Here is a 21,254-nt window from a genome sequence, read left to right as displayed (position 1 = left end):
CCAGAATCTGCATTCCCACAACTGCCCACCCTAAAGCAGAAGCACTGGTTTATCAGAGATCTTTACACCACGTTTGCAATTCTAGAAAGTCTGCTTTCTGGGGAGAGCATAAAACGGACCCATTCCATCGATTCTTCTTTATTTTCTGACCTTCTGCTTTCTCTTTGCAAGACTTAATTCATATATATTTCTTTAGGGCTCATGAGCACAGAGGCCAACCCCAGATTCCAGAACAGCTGTCGACAGAGAAAGGCAATCACACATTTGCTTTTCACCAACTCATAAGTTGCACTGAACTTTTTGCCAACTGCTCTGCTATGAAAATACTGGGACTGCAGATACTAAAATAGTACAGTGAGCAGCTCTTGACCTTTTTACAAATTCTGCATTAAGGCTGGTGGGAAGGGGCAATTTCATTGTCATACTAGGGATTGCAAGGGGACACAGCACGATTTTCTCCTTAAGCTTCTGCCTCTTTCTGTCTCACCTTCTAATTTAAGGGAGGAGGAGGAGGAGGTGGTGGTGGAGATGCGGCCTCGTAGGCCGGTCCCTGTGAGAGGCCACCTCCTTGCCCCCCGCTCACCCAGGGTTACTCTATGAGAGCTGCAGGTGTGAGACCTGTTTCACCCCACTTGGCGGGTTGTAACGGTGAACAATGGTCAAAACCGAGATGGATACGGAGGCACCTGGCTGGCTCAGTCCATAGAACATTCAACTTTTGATCTCAGGGTCTTGAGTTCAAGCCCCACGCTGGGCGTAGAGCTGACTTAAAGACATAAACATGCAAAAAACCCAAGACGGATACCATCTCAATGCAAATATTCATACTGCGTGAAACCTTGGTAGGCCTTTAAGAAGGAATGTTGAGCCTTCAAGCTCCAACAAGCCGAGTTAGGATGGAAACCGTCCGGGTGTCAAAGCTACCATTCTGAGTGAGCCAGGGTGTGCAAATACATGTTCTAGTCTGCACAGCTCATTTGGAAATGGCCTGCCACGTGCGCTGATCATCAGACACTCTGGACTTTAATCTGTAAGTTGCATTCCAGGATGTTACAGGACCAAACCCACTCTCTACGTCAGTTATCATAGATTTTTACAATTCCACTAATCTGCTGGCTCCAAATGTCATGTTTTTGGAAATGTCTTGAACCAAGGTGAACCATATGACTTCTGATCCAAATTGGGACACTTTGGAGAGTGCTAAAATGTTAAGTAGATGGGATGTCGGAATAACAGGCGTCAGCTAGGATGGTCCCAGGCAAACCAGGACATATCATGTCCACGTCTTTAAGAACTAACAGAAAAAAGGGAGGGGGGGGATACTAATACAGAGAAACACTGAGAGACTGTTGTAAAAATGTCAGAACTTAGACATAAAACAGGCATCTTATACATATCCCAGGGCCACGGGGCTCTCTGCGGTCTTACGAATGGATAGAGTAGAAATATACTATGGTCTGAGAAAGGCTGCGGTACCACATAATGTCAAACAGAGCTATGCACGTCTCACCGTCCTCACCACTGAGCATAATGCCAATGATAGGATGTTCTAGAATGGGTGGCTCTGAATAACACAACCTCCACCATTCTCCTGGAGACTACATCCCACATTGCTGTGCATTGTTTCCCCTCAACTCAGAACCTCAGAGCTGGATTATCTACACGGTTTCAGGACAAAAAGTCTCTCACCTTCTACTTTAAACCAAACCTGGCAACACACTCATCCTCACTGGACCATTTTACGATGTTTTCACAAGCGTTATTGTAGCCAAGCTGCAAAAGAGCTTCGTAAGACATGTTCTCTCTGTGACAGATAAGGAGGCTGGGTTCACAGGAGTGAGCTCCAGTTAGCGCCTGGCCCCGGAGTCAGGGCACTGACTGGCTGGCTGGTGCTGCTCTTCTCACCGACCACCCCCCAAGCCTGACTGGCAAGCTGAGCCCCCGAGCCTTGCCTGAGCTTGGCAAGTGCAATGATCGTCCTAGTTTTCTAAGTGTCTCACACTCAGAGCCTAGGACAGCCAACGTTCAAAATTATTTTAATTAATCAAAAATTATTCTTTGAGTGAATGAATAAATTGCATAAGAAAAGGAATTGGTATGTTTCGGTTCTTGTGTCTGTGTTCTGATTTTACGACCCAGAGAAGGCAAATATTAAATACTATCTATGCAGAGTATTTTTAAAGAAATACTGAGATGATCCTACTAAAGAAACAGAAAAGAGGGGTGCCTGGGTGGCTCAGTTGGTGAAGCATCCGACTCATGATTTCAGCTCAGGTCATGATCTCAGGGTTGTAGGATTGAGCCCCGTATCGGGCTCCGCACTGGGTGTGGAGCCTGCTTGTGATTCTTGCTCTCCTTCTCCCTTTGCCCCTCCCCCTGCTAAAAAATAAATAAAAATAACAAAAGAGAAAAGAAACAACTTTACTACTATGTAGTTAACCCAGCTTCTAGAAAGAGTATCCAGAAAAAAAGCATGTGAAAGCAGAAGATTGAAACGTATTAGATCAACCAGATCCTTTCATTTTGACCTCATTTCCTTGGACTTGAACAACAGCTCTGTAAAAAACACTTTCCCCAGGCTACCCATGGAAGGTCCTGGATCAAGGCTGGTATTTCATGTCTCTGCTGTAGTAAGTGTGGGCCAGAAGAAAAACGAAGGTCATTCAGCTCCTTCTTTAGTATTTGTTCTGAGTCAACAAGGAAAAAATAGCGTGGAACACTTCATGGGATTACAGCGAGAGCTTTTGCTCCTACAGTTACCTTTCAGTACTAGTCCTTAGTTGATACCAGGGATTCATACAACTGTAATAAGAGCTTTCTTTTCAAGACCATTCCCTTAAAGCCAACTGGAATGATTAAAAAAAAAAAAACCCACAAAAACAAAAAACAAAAACAGTGTGGGGATTAAATACACACTGAATGGAGCAAGAGTATGTATAATAAAAACTGCACTTGTTTTCTGTAGTTTTTACTACTTTAAGATACGATCGGTGCCAAGGATCAATAGTTACAATGGATTAAGTTTCATGAAAATACAGAGAAAAACACAGAGGTATAAAAGTGACAGTCCTCTTCAATTTAAGCTCCCATACTTGAGAAATAATAAAACATTCTTATGTGATAATGACATAACTACCCAGAAGTTAGGTGTCCTGCTTAGAGCACTAATGAGAATAGAAAATAATCATATACACAGATAAATGATCACAAATAAATCCATGAACTTTGCTTATGCTGAAACCTTAAACCCAAGGCCAATTTACTCCCCTTTCACATGTGATTCTATTAAATTTGGCTGTTTGGCACTCCTTCCCCCACAGCCCAGTCAGATTACAAGTTTGGGGGATTGCTTCAGAAAGTCATGTAACTCAAAGGCAAATTACTAGAGCAAGGGAAGAGATGTTCAAAGGGTGCTTGGGTGCCTGGGTGGCTCAGTTGGTTGAGCATCAACTCCAGATTTTGGCTCAGGTCATGATCTCAGGGTCATGAGATAGAGTCCTGCATTGGGCTCTGTGCTGGGCATGGAGCCTGCTTAAGATTCTCTTCCTCTCTCTTGGCCCTTCTCCCCATCCTGCTCACATCCTGCTCCTTCTCTTTCTAAAATAAAAGCAAAAGTAAAATAAATAAAATAAAATAAAATAAAATAAAATAAAATAAAATAAAATAAAATAAAATAAAATAAAATGCTAGGAGCACCTGGGTGGCTCAGTTGGTTGAGTATCTGCCTTCAGCTCAGGTCATGATCCCAAAGTCCTGGGATTGAGCCCCAAATCAGGCTCCCTGCTTAGTGGGGAGCCTGTTTCTCCCTCTCCACCCCGCTTATGTTCTCTTTTGCTAACTGTCTCTCTCTCTCAAATAAATAAAATCTTAAAAAAAATAATGCTTGAAAAAAAAATAATGCTTGAAAAGGGTGAAACCCCCTGCAAACTGTACAATTCCTAGGGATGTTGTTATTACTATAGCACAACATAATAATTATGATTGACAATGAAAGGCCTAATTTACTAAGAAAAGCTTAAACTATGTTTAATAGATTGCTTAAGAAAGTATGTAAATATGTAATCAATTTCAGAAAGTTTTCAAACCAAAATGGTTCAAGTGAGAGAAGGATGGAGAAGACACGATTACAGGAACAAATCCTGAGCCATTTGGAAAGTTCAGCTAACCAGAACAGCTTATTCTCTGATGGAGAACTATAACTATAGTTATAATGTATAACTATAATGTATAAAGCATATAACTATGCTTTACTACAATTTAATTTTTTTTAGGTTTTTATTTATTTATTTGAAAGAAAGAAAGAGAGAGAACGCCAGAGAGCACAAGCAGGGTAAGGGCCAGAGGGAAAAGGAGAAGCAGACTCCCCACAGAGCAGGGAGCCAGATGCAGGACTCGATCCCAGGACCCCGGGATCACAACCTGAGCTGAAGGCAGATGCCTAACTGCCTGAGCCACCCAGGGACCCCTACACTTTCCTTTTAAATTTAAAAAATATTTCTTGGGGTGACATTCATATTTTCCAAAGGTGTGTATGACTGTTAAAACAGGTGTCCTCAGCAAATGTAGAAAAACACAAAAAACAAAGTGTCAAACAATGACATTATTAGTTGACTGCCAAGCCCTGAACTGTCAGCCCCTGGGGTTTGTCTACCACCAGTGCTTCAGTCCTTATGCCAGGGTAGCCTGTCTGGGGCTCAGCACTGGGTGTTTAACAAATGGCTGTTGAAATACCTATGTAATTTTGTGGCCAAGTCAGATCATTAAGGCCAAAAATATAATTCGTGGTCAAATCATGAAATATCTCCTTTAAAAAAACAAAACAAAACAAAAAAAAACTTCCTTAACCCTTTAGCTGTTTTTGTCACAAAAAATAAATTTTCAAACATTAGAGATTCCATTTCTTAAAAATGTCACCTCTCTTATTTCGCTATTAACTTGAGGCTTAGTGTTTGGTTTTTTTTTTAAGATTTTTATGTATTTATTCATGAGAGACACAGAGAGAGAGGCAGAGACACAGGCAGAGGGAGAAGCAGGCTCCCTGCAGGGAGCCCAATGTGGGACTGAATCCCAGGACCCCGTGATCACGACCTGAGCTGCTGAGCCACCAAGGCGTCCCAAGGCTTAGTTCTTAAACTCCTAAAAATATCAGTAGAATTCAATTCCTTTTTACCCAGGTTAATGGTAATTGATGCTTGTTCTCAAAACAGCAGCACCTCCACAAAAATCACAGGTACTTATCACCTTGATTGAAACCACAGTGACCACATAGATTTAAAAAGATCTGTGCTTCCTTGAACTGCTTTCCCAGAAGACAATTAGCCTCTGCCAGACCCACCAGGCCAGGACCCTCTTTACTTTATTATCAATGTTAAAAAGGACTGATTTTTACTACAAACACCATAGGGAGAAGCACCAATATAACAGTGGTAAAGAACGTCACTTGTTCTATATAGTGAAGCAACAAAGACTGCACTTAAATATACATTTTCCCACATGTAAAACAAATCAAAGTTAAGTCTTGTCCATTTACCTTAAAACCCCTCACTTTTAAACATAATACTCATGGGAGAAGCTCCCCAGAATGGAGACCAAAACTTTGAGCTGACAGTAAATTAAACCAAAAAAAGGGTGTACTGCAAAAAGCATCTCATTCTGCAAAGGAAGCATTTTAAAGAGTTAATACTGAAAATTGTTTTGAAACAGCAAAAGAGCAGATCTTAAATACGGTAAAAGTTTATCATCAAAAAGATATTTTAAAGCAGTGGCTTTGAAAAGCTTATGAAAGTTACAGATTTTATCAACATAATGTTTAGATATATACACACACACAGACACACACACACAGACACACAAATTTACTTGAGCTTTCAAAAGGGAGATTGAGAGGCAAGACAGTCACCCTCACCCTGAACAGATCCATGGTTCAATACTTTGGTTTCGAAGTATAAGATCTTCCCGAATTGCGATCTAAGCAGATGCTTAAAAATGACCTTCCCTTCACTCTATTTGTTTCCAAATAGGCTCTCCCTCCTTTTTAGTTTTATTTATAAAAAGGTTCAGAAGATATTAAATAGGAGTCTATAAAGTAGGGAAAAGAAAGATAAATTTACTCAGGCATAAACTGCATTTAAAAAAAAAATCTAGAACAACCAGGATTACTTACCAGTGCCATCGCTTCGACCCTTGCTCGTAGAGAGGAGAGGCTGCCAATTGGAGGCACAAAAATAAAACTCTCAAAATACCAAAAGGAAACACTAACTTTCTTCCATCTATAGAAGCTTACCAGATGAAAGAGAAAAAAAGCAAAGTGACAAGTACCTATTTACTTTGAAGGACAGAGAAAGAAACAAATTTGCCTTTGGACATTCAAATAAATTTCATATAAGAACTACCTGCCACAGGAGGTCTTGTCTTGCTTGAATTTTTCTCTTGCTTAAAGACCAGGAATCCTATCAGCTGGCCATTCATGGAAATGCAAAGCATTGCTCAGTTCTGGTGACTAAGCAGGTCCATGAGCCCATCTTTTGGGGTACCAAACTGACAGAAGCCAGCTCATGCACTGCTGGGATTTAGCAAAAGCAAACACTTGTTCAAAACCAGACCTGCCACTCAATACCGCTCTCCTCTTTCCAGTTTTTAGTTTGCCCAAATGTATATTAATTCAGAGAAGTTGCTGGAAAAACAGTATCTGGGTTTTTTTCATTTTGTTTTGTTTTGTTTTTCAGACAGAGAGAGAGAGAGAGAGCATGCCTAAACTGGGGGTGTGGAGGGGTAGAGGGAAAAGGAGAGATTTTAAGCAGGTTCCACCCCCGAGCTCAGAGCCAGACATGGGGATCAACCTCAAGATACTGAGATCATGACCTGAGCCAAAATCAAGGGTTGGATGCTTAACTGACTGAGCCACTTAGGCTCCCTAATAATGTGTGTGTTTTTTAAGGGTAGAGAGGATAAGCAAATGGATCTTTACATGTCACCCTCAAAGAGAAAGGCCATTTATTCCCCCGCCCCCACACCCTTCTATAGCACAAATGGAGTAAACAGAGGATGCCGCTGTTCCCAGCTCCGTAAGTATTGGGTCATGTGCCTTAAAAATCTTTGTAATCCCAATGCTTAGAATACCCCGAACACAGTTCCATTTACGTGTTTATGATGTTTTATGATCTTATTAGCCATTTCACAGAACAAACCCATCGCTTGGGAAGGATATAAAGGATACCAGGAAAAACGGGGGATCAGCAAGAGGGATGCTCTACTTTACTTCCAAATGACCAAAGCAAACATGTGACAAGGTGGATTCTAACACAGGAAAAACTTACTTAACTAAAAGACTTTCATTTATTTATCTGATAAAGACACTATACACTTACATGTCCAGACTACCTCTAGACACACCGTGCACATCTAATTGTATTAATTATCACTTCCATGGGGGACCTGGTTTCTTATAGGTGAACTTCTCACAATTGTGGGGCTTTTCCCCACACAGAGCTGTATACTTTCAGGCTTGAGGCATCACTGGTGGAAAACAGGGAATTGGTTGAGGCTATCAATATGGCCCTTGGCCACATCTATTTAAAAAAAAAATGACATCAAAACCAAGCATTCCTTTTGAGAATATCATTATGGCATACGCAGACATTCAAAAATGTTGGTGTGTGTCCTAAAAAGGAATTTCCACTCAAACACACTGCACCTGTCTGAGTAGTTAGGATGAAGGTTAGTGGCCAAGAGCCTTGTGATTCACAGAGCATAGGATTGGGGATGAGAGCTTTCAGGTTGCTAACTCGGGTGTAGAGTTATTCTAAAGTGGGGCTGCGTCCAAGGAGATCCAGGGACCTTACCTAGAGCCTGAAACAGACAGACAGACAGACAGACAGACAGACAGACAGACATATGCCCTCACACCCTTCAGCAAGAAGAGCCGAAGGGTGTGGCGGTGTTTGGTAAAATCATCCAAGATCAAATCTCCATATGGGAAGAAGGTGGGTACTTGGGAAACTGCTTACTGCCGAAGATAAGAATGAGAGAAAATTAAAAGGGAGGTGAATATTTAAATAAAATGGAGTGAAATGCAATCTTACAGTAACATGATAGCTAGAAGAGACCTGGTATAGCTTGCTGAAGCAAAGCACTTAGCAGCAGATTTGTAGGGGAAAAGTGCATCCTAAGATTGCTTTTTTATGGGGCTCCACGAGGAACATAGAACCTCTATCGAGATATAGGTTGTTTTTTGTTTTTTTTTTTTACATACTATGCATTTTTGTGAAGCTTCTAAATAATTAACCTTGTTGAGGTAAATGTTTTAAAATACACAAAAATAAACATAGTCAAATCTATTTGCTCAGTCTTGAGTTAAAAGGAGCAAACTGTCCCTAAATTGCAGACATCGTTACACTCTTTTTTATATCGGTTCTTAGCAGTGGCATGAATTGAATAGCAGGAAGAGGAATCAGTCCCTGGAGAAATCAGAAGAGGACAGTGTAATACTCACATTGATTTGGGGACCCGAGGAAGATACAGAAGAGAATCATGAGAAACCAAGTGCTTCCCAAAAGGCAGATGTCAAACTCGACACGTTTACGAAAGACAACAGAGTCAACCAAGTTTGAAAGAACAGACAATTGTACGTTTGCCCAGAGCCTGGGAATCAAGGACCAGTACATTTCTTGCCAAGAGACACTGGACACCATTCCCAGAGCTGGTGTCAACGATGTCATTTGAGCACCAACGGTCAGGAAAAACTCAGGTGAAACTCTGTTTCTAGGCTTATCCTGAACAAAACCAGCACATCCTTGACACAGCAGAGGGGCCACACTGCAGTTACCTTCTTGAAGAGAAGCAAACTTCAGGGAAAATGCAGGACTGGAGAAAAGAGAAGTGGCTTATATGGTATACATAGGATTTCAGCCATGGAGACTTTACTGGCAGCAGGAGTGGGGTCCTCCATGAGTGAGGTCCATTCCCATTTGGTAGTGTCCTGTTTTGCAACTAGCCTCAGACACAGAGAGCGTGGCTTCATCTGCAGGCTTGTGCTGTCATTTTGGACAGGCCAGGATTCCAGACATGACACAAGATACTGGTCTTCATGACACTAGTCTGCCAAAAGAATCACTGGAACAAGAAAATTCTCTGATTCCCCCTGAAAGTACTAAGTCGTGTAAGAAATTGATGAAGATCCTCAGTTACAGTGGAGGTGGAGGAAGAACCACAACAGTATACTTCTTGAATGAGCAATATCTTCCTCTGCCACTAAGGATGGAAGGCACATAGCTAAATTAACTTGCCCCTCAATGACTGCTGTGCTCACACCTTAGCCATGATATTTGATAAGCACCCCATGGATCTTCTGTTTCAGTTGCCCCAAGAGTTACCACTGCTACATACATAAGGCGGGACACAAGATTCATGTGTATCTGGATGTGATGCTTGGTACTTCTGCAGCCTTTTTGCCCCCATGCAGAGCAAGTCTGAGGACCACTAGCATATGGTGAAAAACAAAGCAAAATGACAGTAAGAACCTGGGTCTTTGATGATATCACTAAACATAATGTGAAAAGATAGTCTTCGACTTATTACAGTTTGACTTAGGATTCTTCAACTTCATGGTGATGCATTCAGTAGAAACCATACTTCAAATTCTGAATTTTGATCTTTTTCTAGGCTAGCCACATGTGGTATGACACTATCTTGTGACGCTGGGCAGGGGCAGCAAAGCACCTACGCAGTCAACCACACAATTATCGGAATGAACAACTGGATACACTGACACTTATCTGGACCCTACAACCATTTTGCTTTTTCACTTTCTGCAGAGTATTTAATAAATTACATGAGCTATTCAGTACTTCATTATAAAATGGCTTTGTGTTAGAGGATTTTGCCCAACTACAACCTATTTACTAGAGGCTAATGTAAGTATTCTGAGCACATTTAAGCTGGACTAGGCTAAGCTATGATTTTTGGCATATTAAATGCATTTTTGAATGATAGTATTTTCAAATTATGATAGGGGGTTTATCAGAATATAACCCCATTTCAAGTCGAGGAAGATCTGTACACTCATTCTTGGGTTGTTCCTTGATACCACATGACAGTGGTTCTCAAAGTATGGTCCCCAGATAAGCAACAGTACCATTGCTAGGAAACTTTTTAGAAATGCAAATTGTCAAGCCTCATCCCAAACTTACTGAATCTGCAATCCTGGGAGTAGGGCCACAACCCATGTTTGAGTAAGGACCCCTAGGGATTCTGATGCACTCTGAAGCTTAAGAACCACTGCTGCAGGAAACGCCACTTACGACATCAGCTACCAGTTATCATTAGGCATAATCAGATGAATGCTAGATTTTACAAAATGGGTCAAAGAGGGACCCTTCTACCCCGTTTTCTAAACAAAGGTCGTATTGCCAGAGGTGAAGAAAGGTGAGAGGTAAATGAACAAATATCCAACAAGTTTTCAAAGTAAAGCTTTCACATCATTACTGCATAGAGGTAATGAGAGTATTTGCTAGTGTCTGAAGAAAGTAGAAGACCCACGAATGGCAGGCTTGAGAAAGAATGGGGTGGGGAGGAGGACAACTTTTCCAATGAGCCAGGCCAAGTTTTCTTCCCAAGAAAGAGAGAGTAAGGAGTTGTTGGAGTAGAAGACAGTAGAAATTGGCTGGGGGCGGGGGGGGGAGGGAGCAGGTGGGGAGAGGGAGATACACAAATGGATGGCATAAAGCAGTAACTAAATATTTTTGTAAGTTGCAAAGATTTGCAAAGGGGGCTGGGAAAAGGCTGGTGAAGTCTGAGGTGGCCTGGGAAAGGCTCTGGGGAAAAAGGTGGCTTTGGGGGCCAAAAGGAAGGTGCACGGTCAATCTGGCACTTACAGAACAGAATGCACAGCAAGGATGAAAGTGAACAGTAATATCCAGCATCTGGGCAAAACCACCCTGCTGATGGAAAATGGGTGAGCCTCTGTGATATCCTGAGTGCCGCACTGAATCCTGCAGAGCAGATGGGAGATGCAGGGATGCTTATAATCCAGGTGGGGAAAAGGAGGAAGGGAAGGTAGGTAATCAGACACTAACCCATAAGAAGTCAGCGCACAGCTTGCACGATCAGATGTGCTGGTGATGAGAAACCATAGAACATGGCATCAGGGATCCCTGGGTGGCGCAGCGGTTTGGCGCCTGCCTTTGACCCAGGGCACGATCCTGGAGACCCAGGATCGAATCCCACGTTGGGCTCCCGGTGCATGGAGCCTGTTTCTCTCTCTGCCTGTGTCTCTGCCTCTCTCTCTCTGTGTGACTATCATAAGTAAATAAAAATTTAAAAAAAAAAAAAAAAAAAGAACATGGCATCAATCTGGACAAGAACCCTGAAAAGTTTGAAATTATTCTGATACTTCTCACCAAGAAGGGTTCTACATCTGGATATGCAACAGTAGTGATCTCAACCCACCTGTCCACAGAATCTCCTGGGGAACTCTTAGATCCCATTTTATAGATACAGACAGGACCCTACCCCAGACCACCTGGCCCTGAAGCTTGAATATGACACCTAGATATGCATATAGTAAAGACATTTTTTTGAGAGAGAGACAGAGAGAGAGAGAGAGAGAGAATATGAGTGCTCACAATCAAGTCAGAGGGAGAGGGAAAGACAATCTCAAGCAGGTTCCATGCACAGTACAGAGTCGTACATGGGGATCAATCTCACCACCCTGAGATCATGACCTGAGCCAAAATCAAGAGTCGGCTGCTCAACCGCCTGAGTCACCCATGAGCCCCTATATATGCATATCATGAAAAAGCTCCTTCAATAATCATCATATATGGTAAAGACTAGGAACCACTGACTGAGAATATTAGAAAAACAGTGAAGACTAAGAAAATCTAAAACCTGTATGTACCATTGCAGAAGTGAGTTTATGATTCCTTAGACAAAGGACAAAAAAATAAATTGAGTGCATAAAGAGAGAATATTAATGTATTGCAAATGTCACTTGGACTTTTCCTTATTCTGCTGATATGGAATTCTTCTCTAATAATAGAAAGGGATGAATATTTTATTTTAAGGACTGGCTCTAGTCTCAAAGGGGCTTATTAGGAATAGGATGTTAAGAACATTTCCTTCAGTGGGTTGGATTAGGAACATTTTGGGGAAAGGGTTTGCACAAATAAAGTCAGGGTTTGTGGTTCTCTGGAAAGTACATTAGGAAACAGAGAAGCACAGACATTCCCCCAAGGACCTTAGAATCCAGCTGGGAGACGTGACCTTCACACAGGGGTCAGATGTGCAGAACAGAGGGAGGGCAAAGACGGAGCTGAGGGAACGTGGGTAAGGGTTTAGGAGTGCCAAGAATCTGGAGGGATGCAGACACAGCTTGGTAAAGCCACCAAGGGGAGGCCCCAATGGCAGGGAGTTGGGGAGGGGGAGCAGGGTTACAACAACAGGAAGGAGGAAAGCCCTGGAGTCCTGAGGGCCAACTTTCCACCTCTGTTCTGCCCAGGTTTGTTACCATAGTGACCTCATTCCCCTTGCCAGTGATAGATTTAGGAAAGGACTGGTGACTCCATTCTGGTCAGTGAGATGCAAAGAGACTTTCTGCAGGGAACTTCTGGGGAAAGATTGCCCTGATCCTGAAAAGACACACCATGCCCTGTCTGGAAGTGATGCTTCCCACTTCTGTAGCTGTCTTGCCACCACACAGAGGACACATCAGAAGACAGTGGACAGCACGGAGGAGGGACAGGAACCACCTGAGCACTGACCACTGGACCACTTAATCAAACCACTTTTATTAATCTGGAGTCTTGTAAGAGTGGCACTTGTTGGTAGTAACGTGAATGGCACAAAAACGAGTTGGAGTGCTTATTAATAGTTTGTAAAAGGTTTCATTCCCTAATTTTCTTATGGGCACTAGAAATGTCTACAAATTCAAGAGTGCACAGAAAATGGTCTAGAAGCTGTAAAAAAAACAAAAACAAAAACAAAAACCGTAGGTTGCTTTATTTTGCATGAAATCTCCATCTATACCAGTTATGATACATGTAATAAGCATTTATTTTCTCTATGTTCCCAATAATTATCCTCTCTCTCTAACCAGTTTTTAAAGTATTTCCCATTCAACTTTTCCTTTTGGGTGAACAACATAATTACTAAAACATTGATTCCTGTAAACTCTCCTTTTAGAACCCCAAGGTAAAAGCGCAATTATCTTTTTTTTTAAATACTTTATTTATTCATGAGACACACACACACACAGAGGCAGAGACATAGGCAGAGAGAGAAGCAGGCTCCCTGTGGAGAGCCTGATGTGGGACTTGATACCAGGACCCCGGGATCATGACCTGAGCCAAAGGCAGACGCTCAACCACTGAGCCACACAGGTGCCCCAAAAGTGCAATTATCTTGACAAATAGTGACATGCAGTAGAAGTGTCGTTCCAGAGATCAAAATCAGGCAGGAAATTTCAGGAATATTTTTGGTCATGAAAATCTAGGACAGTTAGCTGCCAATATCTGATGTCAAAGGAAAATATGAAATGTGACTTAAATAGAAATTCACCGACACCTTCCATAGCTTGACCGACTCCCAGTCATCTTCAAATGGAGTGCCAAATGTCACCTCGTTTTCATTCAAATCTTTCAGAGACCATTAGGAGCCAGATACACTGTTCGTCCTAGGGAGATGGGGATTAATGGTACAGCCTTTGTCCACATGGACAAAGAAATGGAAGGGAAGTTATTATGACATACTTCAATTTAACCACATGTCAAAGAGTTATCCAAAAGGCATCAGCTGAGGGAGCTAGAGAACACAGAGGGGTGGTAGATAATCCAAACTGAGATGTGGGAATGGGTTATCAGAGGGCATCGCCCCTTGAAAGCAGTCTTGAAGATGAGTGATTGGCCCTGAAGCGGAGGAAGCATAGTCTTCAAAGAAGACATGCAGCAGACATAAAGGCAAGAGCCCCCAGGATGGGGTGTGTAGGAGGGAGCTGTGGGAAACTGAGCTACGTACGAGCTGGATGACTAAGGGCTTTGTGTACCAAGCCAAGGAGTTTGGGTTTTGTTTTGAAAGTACTGGGAGTCACTCAATGTCACATGAGCTCAGAAGCCACAGGACTGGGTATGTTTTTAGGGATTACTGCTCTGGCTGAATGAAAGAAAAAGGCCTGCTTCTCCGAGGAACAAGGGCCCTCCTTGGGAACTGTTCCATCGTGGAAGTGAACAGCAGTGATGGGGGCAGAAGGGAGGTCTGAGATGAGTGTTTCGGGATGGTTCGGCCCGAGGCTATAGTGGATGGACGTCCAAGAGAAAGGAGAAGTCTTGAATCCTGAAGTGGAATTCTGTGGAGTGGAACTGTGGTTAGGGTTGCTCAGTGGAAGCCCCAGTGATCCTGGGATGCTCGTGAGCCCATGCAGCATTTCATTTTTTGTGCGGGCCACATAATTTCCCCAGACCATTGTCTGCTGGGCATAAACCGCACTGTGGATTTAATCTGTTTGCAACTCAACTTGTCATTTCACGCCCTTCGTCTCAAGGGCCAAGGGCTAAGAAAGTATTTGTGAGCGGGTGGGATTCAAAACATGGTATCACTGAACCAAAGCAACAACAAAAGGTCCCCATCCCTCCTAGAACTGCTTACACCAAGCCATCTGCTCCTGTCAACCACTCGCACCCTTCCTTGGCTTTGCCTTTTTGTTGGGAAATCTCCCAGTGCCAGATTTTGAACAAGCTTTCTGCAGACTATCTCACTTCCCGTTTCTTACCTTCCACCTGAAATCTGCCAGTGCTTTCATTTTTTTTTAAGATTTTATTTATTTATTCATAGAGACAGAGAGAGAGAGAGAGGTAGAGACACAGGCAGAGGGAGAAGCAGGCATCATACAGAGAGCCTGATGTGGGACTCGATCCAGGGTCTCCAGGATCACGCCCTGGGCTGCAGGCAGCGCTAAACCGCTGCGCCACCGGGGCTGCCCCTGCCAGTGCTTTCAATGATTACCTTTTATTCTTATCATCACTCTCTTTGTTTTTTTGTTTTTAATACAAGCACTCACATTCCCAATGGACAAGCTGCTAATATATGTCAAGTGCCAAGTACAGTGCCTGACGTATAGAGGGCACTTGCTAAATAAGTCGTTGGGTGTCTATAACACTTTCCTTTCCCCAAACACTGACAGGCCATGGGCCTGATTCCCCTCTCTACATTGTTATCCCCTCCTTTCTCTGGAGGTCAAGGGGAGTGTTCTAGCTCTAACAGGTTTGTATAGAGCCTGCCCCTACGCGTCACAGTAACTGAGAACGGAGTAGCTGTCCAGCACCCCCACCACCAGGAGGGAGAACTGGGCATTTGTTATTTGTATTTGCTCCAGAGACCAATGCATTTTCTCTCAGGACACACGTTTGGTTATTTATAATTTGTCTGTCTCTGATGTGCCCTACAGGAGGCAGGAGCCACGATGAGAAAATGTCATCACTTTCCTAGCAACGCATCCAAGCAGATGGCAAATAACTATTTTTACAGCTTGTTTCTCTATTCCATATAGAAATATTTATTAACATTGTATTTCTGTCCTCTGGGTGCAGGCAGCAAGAAACTAAGTTAGGTAGCTGCCAGGGAGGCTGGAGGAAGGGACAGTGGATGGTGACACAGTCTGACTTTGTCTCAGCAAATAAGTGAGCCTCACTCAAGCTGGGCGGTGGGGAGCAAGGAGCCCCCACATATTCTCCAGAAGCCACACAATGCTAAGCAACGCAATACCAACAGCCATCCAGAGTGCCTCTCACCATACAACACACCATGTTTCATCAAATGTGACCTGTCTTCATCAGGTGGGCATAACTGGATGTACCACCGAGAAAGCAAAAGCACCCAGGGTTTAGTAGGGTTGTCCCCCCGCCCCACCATGAAGCTAAAGCACTGATGAGCCACAGAGAAGTAAGTTCATCACATAGAAGGGGATGTCAGGTAGGGCCTGGAACTGGGTGTGGAGGGGGGATCCCCCCTGGGGTTTGAACCATAGCCAGTCTGCCTTGGATTTGCATTCTGAATTCACATCACCAGTGTGGTCCAAACATCCTTCTGCAGGGACCGTAAACCTTGGTCTCAGTCTGTAGTGTCCTTGGGTAACCAGGGGCTGTGAACTCTTGGGAAGAAGTGGACTTCAAAGGTGAGCACAGGATGCATCTCGTTTCAGATCCCTGATTGCATAAGAGTATGTGCACCTGGGAACCAAAACCCAGGAACCTCCCTCACTCTGAGGACCATCCCAGGAGTTCTTTGGAATTTGTAGCTGAGAATCCCAAAACTAGGAAGAGGGGAGACAGAAACCAACGTATCGAAAGCCAGGACTCCTCGGCTAGGAGCAGGTCCTGATGAGCAGGCTGGGGTCTGGGCTCAGTCTCTGCTGGTTTTTCTGGCTTCACGAGCCAGGAAAGAAGCTCACTCGGCTTTGATTCAAGTCAGAAAAATGCAGAAGATACCTTGGCTAGGATTACTGAGGAAATGAAACAAGTGACTGTATTTTAGAAGTGTTTTGAATACCATAAAAGCACTGTGCCCATTCAAGTTCATACTTACTACTCTACAGACAAATATTCTTTTTTTTTTAAAGATTTTATTTTATTTTATTTTATTATTTTTTATGATAGTCACAGAGAGAGAGAGAGGCAGAGACATAGGCAGAGGGAGAAGCAGGCTCCATGCACCGGGAGCCCGATGTGGGACTCGATCCCGGGTCTCCAGGATCGCGCCCTGGGCCAAAGGCCGGCGCTAAACCGCTGCGCCACCCAGGGATCCCACAGACAAATATTCTAAAGGTCTCCTTTACTCTTAACCAATGTTATAAAAATTTTTTTTGATAACTTTCATATAGCAGAGTACTGTGCATAAATCAAGGACTTAATAAATTCTTATTAAGGGAATAAATACTGTTAACATGTGGCCCTGGCCCCTGTTCAGGTCTAAGTTCCTGAGGGTTAGTCACTACTCCTGCTGAAAACAGAAAAGAAAGGAAAAAATAAAACTCACTAGCCTAGGATGTGAGGTCTTTATGCTTCAGCAAGAATGCAGATCCCACATGTTCCTCAGTCTCCCTAAAATGCACACCTTTGACAAAACCACACCACCAGTTGGGAGGATGGTAACAATTGAAAGAAGGTTCCAGGAGCCAGCTCACACCGGGTCAGAGAGGAGAACAGAAGGGCAGCTTCAACATGGCAAGATTGCTCACCACTGGCAAAAGGATGACCTGTATCATTAAAAAAACCTCCTTTGGGAAATAAGACCTATGTTGAGATGTCTTGGAATATCCTGGCATCTGCCTGTCAAGCTTATTAATAGGGGCCAGTAGGGAAAAGGAGAACCTGCCACAGCACAGTTAGAATTGGGAGAGGAAAGACAGTACCAGGTGGAGAGTGAGAAATCAGAGGCCAAGACATGGGTTTCCTTTTCCAGCGTGAATGGTCCTAATTCTACGAGGCCTGTGCTTTAGGGAAACTAAAGTTTTCTGATGCTTTAGGGAGCTCCAGAAAAAGGGCCAAATTCTGAGTCTTCACATACACCGTGTCACCCTCACGGCAACATTCAGAAGACTGATCATTTTTTTTTTTATCACGATTTTAGTTTTAAGTTATCTCCATACCCAACGCGGGGCTTGACCTCATGACCTTGGGACCAATAGTTGCATGCTCCACCAACTGATGCTGATTCTTGAGCATCTTACAGATGCCAGTTTTGCGGACACTCATGTTAGGTTCCCTTGCCATTTCATAATTTAGAAGTTAAGGAATAAAAAAAGTTGAGTAGTTGGCACGAGGGCCTAAAATAAGGCCATTTTAGAGCATGGTCCATGTCTGGCAGAGGATGCCTGAAACTTTCCATTCTTTTTACTCTGAACACTTGTCCAAGTAACTATTTCAGGACATTTCTAACATGGCTATTTTAGTTAGCAAACCAGGGAAACACATTTAAACTAATTTAAGGTATTAGACCACCTCAAGTTCTGGCCTTTTCTAGACATTCTATGCAGAATCTGGGATACAGAAATACAGGACTTGGGGCACCTGGGCACCTGGGTGGCTCAGTAGCTGAGTGTCTGCCTTTGGCTTAGGTCGTGATCCCAGGGGTTCTGGGATTGAGTCCCATATCAGGCTCCCCACAGGGGAGCCTGTGTCTCTGCCTCTCCTTCTGTGTCTCTCATGAATAAATAAAATAAAATAAAAAAGAAATATAGAACTTTTAACATTGAACAACTATCAGAAGACCCAATCTACAAGTTTCCTGTGGATTAAAAGAGAAAACACACACACACACACACACACACACGTGTGGAAGCCTAGGCTGAGGTCAATAAGAAGAAATTTTTCTGGGAAACTTGCAAACAAGGTTTATTTCACCTCCTCCAGACTGTCAGCCAGCATTTTTGTTGGACTCAAGTTCTTACAGATTTAAATGGTTCCTATTCGAAATCGCTGGCCTTACAGCTAAATACTTAATGGTTCTTATCTAAATGTCCTACTTGATAAGGACTTAGAAAAACATACTAAAAAAAAAAGTTTAATCAAACTTTTTCATGATGGTAGCTATCTTTTCCTCCATGAGGAAATCTGGCTCTTATCTGCAGGAATTTGCTGCCAAAAAAGAGACACCTCTGTGGGCTTCAAGGGTCTGCCCTGGACATTAACAGTCTATATATATATATTCAGAGAGAGAGAGAGAGAAAGAGGCAGAGACACAGGCAGAGGGAGAAGCAGACTCCACACAGGAAGCCCAACGTGGGATTTGTTCCCTGGTCTCCAGGATCACACACCCCAGGCTGCAGGCGGCGCTAAACCGCTGTGCCACCGGGGCTGCCCGACATTAACGATCCTAGTTGCCACATACTCTCTGTGAGACCTTTCTGATTCTGAAGCATCTTACAGATGCCAATTTTGTGGACACTCACATTAGGTTCACTTGCCATTTCATAATTTAGAAGTTAAGGAATAAAAAAAGTTGAGTAGTTGGCACAAGGGCCTAGAGTAAGTCCATGTCCAGATTTAAGATTTAGACTAAGTACTGGAGAGATGGGCTCTCACTGGCGGTTTGGTAAGAAAGTTTTCTGTGGTTGTTATTATTTTTAAAGGAGGTTTTGGTTTGTTGTTATATTTTAATGCAACTTTTCAGATGTTTTCATGCAGCTTTCCAGGTACATACAGGATCCATTTGAAATTAATCATTTTTGCCTTTACTGTTCGCTCCCATTGGATTTTTTTTTAAGATTTTATTTATTCATGAGAGACAGAGAGAGAGGAAGAGACATGGGCAGAGGGAGAAGCAGGCTCCCTGCGGGGAGCCTGATATGGGACTGGATCCTAGGACCCTGGGATCACACCTTGAGCCAAAGGCAGGCGCTGAACCACTGAGACACCGAGGTACCCTGCTCCCATTGGATTTTTAAGCTTCTTCCAGAGCAGGGCCCATGCCTTATTTCTCTACATGTGGATCATCGTTCATGACACAGAGCGCAGTGCCCCATCACAGAGAGCTCCAGAGGGGCATGAAGCAATGAGATGCAATGATGACTAGCTTCTTTTTGCTCCAAGGGAAGTCTTACATAGAGATTGAAAACACAAGTCATCCATTTCAAATACATGTAATCACGCTGCAGGTAGTGCTTGGCTGGCCCAAATCACATGACCACTTCCTTATTCCCTTCTGATTTTCATCCCTTGTAAAGTTCCATGACCCAGCAGGGCAATAAAACTCTAAGAGCAGCACATCATATCTAGAAGCACAAAGAATAGTTGAAAACTTTTCTAATAAAAAACGAACTTCATATTAAGAAAAATGAATACATTTTAGTCTTAAAACTTAAGGCTCAGCATGTCTCTGAATATCTGCAAGATTTGCATTCTCTCTCTGTCATAATATGCAGTGTATGCACAGCCACCAAGGATGCAGAGCAGTGAGTCACAAATCCAAAGACCTTAGTTACGTGGTCTGAGCTCTGTCAGCAACAATCTATGAATTACTCAGCATCTGAATTTATAAAAACCACTGACTTGTTTGATCTTTCTATTTATAAAGATACATTCCTTTTTTCTTCAACCTCAGAGCACTACTGAAAAAATTAATATTTCAATCCATGTGATGCTTCAAAACAAGAAATTTTACAGAGTCTTTTAGTAGTATAATGTGCATGAGTGATACATACAATAGGCTTTTACAGCAAAGATGTTACTATCCCGAAGTAACCATTTAGAAATCCAGTAGATGGGATGCCTGGGTGGCTCAGGGGTTGAGTGTCTGCCTTTGGCTCAGGGTGTGATCCTGGGGTTTGGGATCGAGTCCCCCAGTGGACTCCCCACAGGGAGCCTACTTCTTCCTCTCCCTGTGTCTCTGCCTCTCTGTGCGTCTCTCATGAATCAATAAATAAAATCTTAAAAAAAAAGTAATCCAGTAGAAGTTCAGAATTATTTTTATTTTCCCCTCTCTGCTGTTCTATACTGCTGAAATCTGTTTAAGTATACATGTATTATTCTTACCAAACTAAGAGTCCTATTTTTTAAAAAAGATTTTTATTTATTTATGCATGAGAGAGAGAGAGAGAGAGGCAGAGACACAGGCAGAGGGAGAAGCAGGTTCCATTCAGGGAGCCCAACATGGAACTCGATCCTGGGTCTCCAGGATCACACCCCAGGTTTAAGACGGCGCCAAACCGCTGGGCCACTGGGGCTGCCCAAGTCCTATTTTTTTAAATGCAGATTTTTCAGGACAAGAAAAAAAAATGGAGAAAAGAGGTTTTTTTTTTTTTTAAACAAATTAAGAATCTCATGATACTGAAAAAAAAGTACGGGCAAAATCCACAGGTACACAGATTCAAACCAGGTGTGCTAAAAATGGGTGCGGGACAGAGCCTTAGTGATACGTAGGGTCCCGGGGCAGATGGGAGCTTTAAGACACCCATAGGCTTTGAGGTTGAACAGCCCAGTGGTTGCTTCTCAGAACTGTCACCAGCTGGATTGAGACTTTGCATGTGCATTAAACCTTCCCTGAGGTCTCCCAATCTGCAAAACAGTGACTAAAGGCACATTTTACAAGGTGTTAATCAAACATGGAATCATATATACAGCACTAAGTGTGAGGGGAATGTTCTGTGAACAGCAGTGGCTTGCACACAAGCAGAAACCCAGGCCCCCCTAGAGCATGGTTAACATCATGGGGTAATTGGATGTCTATCCCTCGGCCTCCTCCACAGGTGTGTAAGCTCCTGGAGGGCA

The 21,254-nt window shown here is 43.0% G+C and overlaps 1 protein-coding gene across 4 annotated transcripts in view; it reads right to left on the bottom strand.

Moving 5' to 3' along the window:
* KANK1 (KN motif and ankyrin repeat domains 1) overlaps positions 1–21,254 on the bottom strand; it is a 207,706-nt gene that overhangs the window by 80,663 nt on the left and 105,789 nt on the right. The window contains exon 1 of one of the 4 annotated variants that reach the window (XM_049092385.1): positions 6,164–6,203. The exons of 2 other annotated variants lie outside the window; for them this stretch is intronic. The gene's annotated coding sequence lies outside the window, so the exon portion shown is untranslated. Of the gene's footprint in view, positions 1–6,163; positions 6,204–21,254 lie in introns of those variants that run through there. One more of the 4 variants, XM_049092406.1, reaches the window with a different exon arrangement.

This window comes from Canis lupus, chromosome 1, assembly GCF_003254725.2.
Source record: "Canis lupus dingo isolate Sandy chromosome 1, ASM325472v2, whole genome shotgun sequence".
Lineage (NCBI taxonomy): Eukaryota > Metazoa > Chordata > Mammalia > Carnivora > Canidae > Canis > Canis lupus.
Note: the sequence above shows the minus strand (reverse complement) of the source record. Positions and strands in the feature narration are given on the sequence as shown.